The sequence below is a fragment of the Eublepharis macularius genome, chromosome 11, assembly GCF_028583425.1.
Source record: "Eublepharis macularius isolate TG4126 chromosome 11, MPM_Emac_v1.0, whole genome shotgun sequence".
In the NCBI taxonomy this organism is placed as follows: domain Eukaryota; kingdom Metazoa; phylum Chordata; class Lepidosauria; order Squamata; family Eublepharidae; genus Eublepharis; species Eublepharis macularius.
The window spans coordinates 90,214,516-90,220,515 of record NC_072800.1 but is presented as its reverse complement, the minus strand read 5'-3'; positions in this window follow the sequence as shown (position 1 = coordinate 90,220,515).

The window sequence follows — 6,000 nt, the reverse complement described above, 5'->3', positions numbered from 1 at the left end:
GGGCTGTAAGGGGTGGACTTTAGGGGCTGAGAGGACCTACTTGGGGAGGCCATGAAATGGCCCCCCAAGTGGGAGCAGGCTGAGCCTTGGTGGGGGGTGGGAGGAGGGGTGGGAGAAGGGCCCCAGAGGGTTGGGGGGCATTTTGCATGCAAAATGCCACCCCTGGCAAGACAAGCCTCCCCCAGCTGTCAGTGGTAGAGATGAGAGCAGAGCACCTACTTGGGGAGGCCATGAAATGGCCCCCCCAAGTGGGAGCAGGCTGAGCCTTGGTGGGGGGTGGGAGGAGGGGTGGGAGAAGGGCCCCAGAGGGTTGGGGGGCATTTTGCATGCAAAATGCCACCCCTGGCAACACAAGCCTCCCCCAGCTGTCAGTGGTAGAGATTAGAGCACCTACTTGGGGAGGCCATGAAATGCCCCCCCCAAGTGGGAGCAGGCTGAGCCTTGGTGGGGGGTGGGAGGAGGGGTGGGAGAAGGGCCCCTGAGGGCTGGGGGGCATTTTGCATGCAAAATGCCACCCCTGGCAAAGGAAGCCTGCCTCTTCATTTTTCCCCCATAGGAAATAATGAAGAAAGAGTAGCAGCAGCATGCTAACAATATGCTGCTCCTTCGCTTTCTTATGGGAGGATGGGGGGACCTGCTTTGGGGGGCCATAACATGGCCTCCCAAAGTCCAATCTGTCTTAAACTTGGGTGGTTGTTAGAGAAGGGTTAGAGGAAGGTCCCCACCAATTTTGGGCTTATTCGGTGGGAAAATGCCTCCCCCAGACGTCCGGGAAGACGGAGGCATTTTCCCATTGAAAAGCCGAAAGAAAGCCGAAAGAATCCCGAAACGTTTCGGCTTTTTTCTTTCGGCTACCCGAAACGTTTCGGCATTCCCCGAAACGTTTCGGCATTCCCCGAAAGAAGCCGAAACACTTTTGTTTCGGCATTCTTTCGGCATTCTGAATGCCGAAACGCACATCCCTACTCACGTTGTTTCTGGAAGCTCGGGCGTTGCCAGCTAATGAGCCATTAAAGGCTTCCTCTTCGTCTTCCTGCCAAACGAGCTAGCCGGGAGTCATCAAGCTGAGCCGCCGCTCTGCCCGTGGCCCCCTGCCGTGCTCCAGCTTTCGCCCCCCTCTCGGGGGGGGGGGCTTAGAGTCTCGGATCCCCGAGACTCATGGAAGATTAGAGGATCAAGGTCCTGAGCTCTCGCTCAACGGACCTGACCATGCTGCGCCATTTCCGGAAGAAGAGTCTTTTTGGATCAGGCCAATGGTCCCTCTGTTCCAGCATCCTGTCTCACGTGGAGGCCAAGCAGTTTCTCTGGAGGGCCAACATCAGGGCACAGAGGCCAAGGCATTCTTGTTGCCTCCTAGGGCTGGAATTCAGAGGTTTGTTCCGTCTCTACACCTTTACTAGAAACTGTTGATGGACCTCTCCTCTGTGAACCAGTCTAATCCCCCCCCCCATTAAAGCCGTTCATGCTTGTGGCCATCAATATGTCCACTGGCAGTTCCACGTTTTAATTACTCAAGGAGCAAAGAAGTATTCCCTTTTGTCTTTCCCAAATCTATTGCCCATCAATTTTATTTCTAGTATTATTGGAAGGAGAAAAATGTGTCTTTCTGCACTTTCCCATGCTTAATATTAGTAACCTCTACCGTGTTCCTCTTTAATCATCTTTTTTCTAGCCTGAAAAGCCGCATACTGTAGCCTTTTCTCTTGGAAAAGGTTTTTCAGCCTCTAAATCTTCTTGCACTTTCCCCTCCAGCTCTCAACATTTTCCTTAAGATACAAGCCGAGTCTGTGTGGGTTAATTTTGCCAGTTCAGTTCCCATATTGCAGAATTATTTCGTGACCATCTCTACCAGATCTACTGCCATAAGTAATCACTCCAGCCACTATGTGGCTTTCCCCTGGCTTTCCAGAAGCGCCTATACCATGACTTTTTTTAAAAAAAAATCTGCTTTGCGGTAGGCTGTTTCCCCGTGCATACTCTCAATTCTGTTCTTGGTGTTCCCTCCTCTTCCTCCCTCTCTCACGCCTTGCCAGCGCACTGCATTGCGATTGGCTATTCTTGTCTAGCCAGCTCCTCCTCCTCCCCTCCTTTCCATTCTTCCCCACTCCACTCTTTCCTCTTTTTTAAAAAAAATTAATTGCAAGTCCAGCGCAGGATCAATGAATCGCTAGTTTGAAAGCCCAGGGGGAAGTTCTCTTTTTATTCTTTTTGCTTTGGCATAGGTGGGAATATTGTATAGGGAGCTATATAACTAGGTATCAAAAATAAAGATTTTAATATCAAGTTTAAAGAGGTACGAACGGCCACATACAAGCCGATTCCATGCCTTTCAGTTTGAATTCAGGGAAAGTGAAGAGTTATGTCTCCGGTGCAGAAGGGGCTACAGTATCCCTCAGGAATATCCCTGATTTAATCTTGGGTGGGGAGCGGGGACATATTTATTGGATCTGAGAACACCTGAGGATTCACTGGCGACTTTTCTTCAAGTTAAGCCATTTCCCCCCTAGACATTAAATTATTTTGCAGGTGTACTTGAGAACACTTTCACCTATGATACCATATAGATTCCATCCTCTGAAGCTGCCAGCCTCTCAAAGCAATATATTTTTTCCCAAGATTCTTTCTCAACATGAACAAGCTGCTTTATTTGAAACTCTTTAGAGTTAAAACACAATCAAGGGCTATGAATTCTGATCTAGGGAGATACACAGGCAACCATGGGCCGGGCTTTTTTTCAGTGGAAACACGGTGGAACAGAGTTCCGGCACCTCTTAAAAATGGCCACATGGCCGGTGGCCCCGCCCCCTGATCTCCAGACAGAGGGGAGTTTAAATTGCCCTCTGCGCCAGCCCGGAGGGCGATCTGAACTCCCCTCTGTCTGGAGATCAGGGGGCGGGGCCACCAGCCATGTGACCATTTTCGCCAAGGGCGATTTAAACTTTAAAAAACTCCAGCTGACCCAAAGTGACGTCATTGTGAGGTCCTGAGTTCCATCACCTCTTTTCCCAGAAAAAAAGCCCTGACCATTGGCCTTTTGGTAAATTAAAACGTCATTTTAAGTAAGAGTATTTTTAAAAGGCAGAGGCTGTGCTTGGTTTTTTAAAAAAAATAAATGTACTTTAAAATCAAATATGTTTAAAATTCTATCAATGCCTTTGACCAGAACCTTGAAGGTAATGCCTTTCTCATCACTTTTTTAACAAAACACCCATGTTCATCATGCGTTGCCAAGCCATTTAAAATGGCATTGGAGTAATAAACACCTTTCAAACTAATATTAAGAATATCTCCAGTAGCTCCTACCTAAAAGAAGGGGAAGTATTTAGCTTTAAGAGGAGGGGGGAAATGGGAACTGGACTCAAGGAAATGTCTATAATAAATTAGTTAAGAGATAAAAAGACTAAATTATAATTGGCAAGATTTTGGTTTCTTTCTGCTTGACGTTCTCACTAAAGGGGCCTAAGCTTACTGCGTAATCTTCTGAAGGTGTGTGAATAATAAGCACAAACAGGATCGCTAAATTTGTTTTAACTTTGACACATATTTTTTATCTCAAGTACCCATCACCATGAAGGGATTGTGCTGATCCATAAAAGGAAAAGGGGGTTGGTAACAGAGAGGAAGAAAGAGCTTTGTGGAGGGGGTGGGGTGTCAACACTCGACAACCCTGCCTGGAAGATAAACGGCTAATTTCTAGAATTCCTCAACAATGTTCTTCTCCTTGCTTCGTGTTCATGGTACCAAGGAACCCAGGAGCAATTACGCCACCTATGGCTCATTGAGAAATTCACAGGCCCCTCCAGCTCTACATGACGTTTTTTGACCTTTCACTCTGTAAAGTTTTTCTGTTTGCTTACATTCTGTTCTGTTGCATTGTTACCTACATGGGAAGTTCACCCTCTGTTCTTAAAACAAGCATAACTCCTCCAGAGGTAGGACAAATCTACGCAAATGGTTCTCATCAATATTCCCTAGGAGTTTATATACTCAGAATTAAATGCTTTAATATGATATTTTGTGCGGCACTACCAAACTTGGCCTGGGAGAATATTTGCCGAGTAATTTTTACAGTGCAGATTTTTATAGCATTGTAACAGCAGTGTTCTAAAGACCAAACTAGATATGACACGTCATCATGTGTACTTTCCCCTAGACTTAAAAAAAAAACAGTCTTAAATGGCGGTCTGTCAAAGTAGAAGTGTGTTGGGGAGGACAGGAAGTCTGCTTTTCCAACCACATCCCCTATTCAAACTTGCAGCTTCCGAAGGCTGCTTTTCATTTCTAAAAAAAGTCTAGTATTGCATGCCATCCTATCAAGGGTCTGCCTTGAACCTTAAGAGTTTATCAGAATAGATCATAAGGACGTTGGATCTACAGTGGCAGCTATAAAACACGTGATTTCATCTCTTTATGCTTTTCTTATCTATATACCAATCTTAGAGAAAAATAAATAAAGCTGGATATAAACAGAATGAGGTGTGCCTTTTTGGGTGAAAGGATAATATGGCTACAAGGATACTTTGACAAAACTGTCCAGAAATACATCTAGACTGGAAATCAAAAGATGATTTCTAAGCCAATGAAAAATAAACCAAAGTAAATTAAAAAGTAAATAAAAGCAGATAAATTCCCAATCACAGCATGAGAAATGTGATAATAAATGTCTCTGTTGATTGTGGTGCACCTCTCGGTGGCTTTTGATATCATCAGCCATAGAATTCCCGCTTGGTATGTGATAAAGATAAATAGATCAAAGAAACTGATGGGAAATTCTTGGAGATTTGGAGTGCGAAGCCTGGAGGGCGGGGTTTGGGGAGGGGAAAGACCTCAGCAGAGCAGAATGCCACATAGTCCCCCCTCCAAAGCAGCCACTTTCTCCAGAGGGAACTGTAGTCGGGAAATCAATTCTGGAGGGTCTCTAAGCTTACCTGAAGGTTGGCAAGCCTAAAAGATCACACGAAAGAGCAAAGGGACTATGTTTCCTAACGAGTTCAGAAAATAACTGGGATGGATTGGCTAGTTTTCTTTCACTGAACAGGGCTTACTTTGAGGAAACATACTTTGGACCTCGCTGTTGCAAGTGGTTGGAGGCTTTAAGAATTGTTATGGGGATATAATGCTGTGAGATCGTGTAGAACACCAGTGGAATTCTGGTTTCAGTTCTGCCTCTGGATAACAGAGGATCTATGGAGGGACAAGAAAGCTGCAGAGAGTGTAAACAACTTTGGAAAGGAAAAGCCTGAAAGCTAAGGTGGTTTTGGATGTGTTAAAGAATTGGGTTTCTAGGAAGAAATGGCTTACCTGGAATTTAAGCCTTCAATGAATGCACAGATGTTCTGAGAGACCCAGTGGAGGCGTCCCTGTCCAAGGTTAAATCAGATAATTTCCTGAGAAAGGATCATGAAAATAGGTATACAAAAACACGTATTATTACATGGGGAGGGGGAGGAATATGTAACAGCTACTCCCATAACTTTAAAGAACATGGGGCGTGTCTAATATTTGCTTCTGAAATAACAACTATACTTTGCCAATATTTCACTGCCATTTCTCCATTTTTGTTAAATGGCAAATCAGGCATTGTGCCACTCTCATAAAAGCAATAACAGCATCTTTTAAAAGGGGGAAAAACATCCTGGTGATCAACAACTTTCTTCCAGAGGCATTCCCGGTCATATTACAGACGCTCTTTTATTTATCTTCCTTCTCCATTACTGCTGGAGCATTCAATTATTCTACGAGACACATTTATAAAAGCGGCAAACAGGTTGTTACCTTGCGACACAGCAAGGCGCCTTTTCCCCAAACACTAACTGCGTAGGAATGGGACATTGTGTTGCTATCCATGCCTCCACAAGGTTGCCAGACCGCACCATCTGCCACCACTCAGCTTTCCAAAGAGGAAGAGAGCCACTGTAGGGGAGTGGCTAGATTGATGGAGTAAGCTCTGGGCAACCCACCTGCTATGGAGGTAGACTGCGTGATCTTGGGCCAGTTACA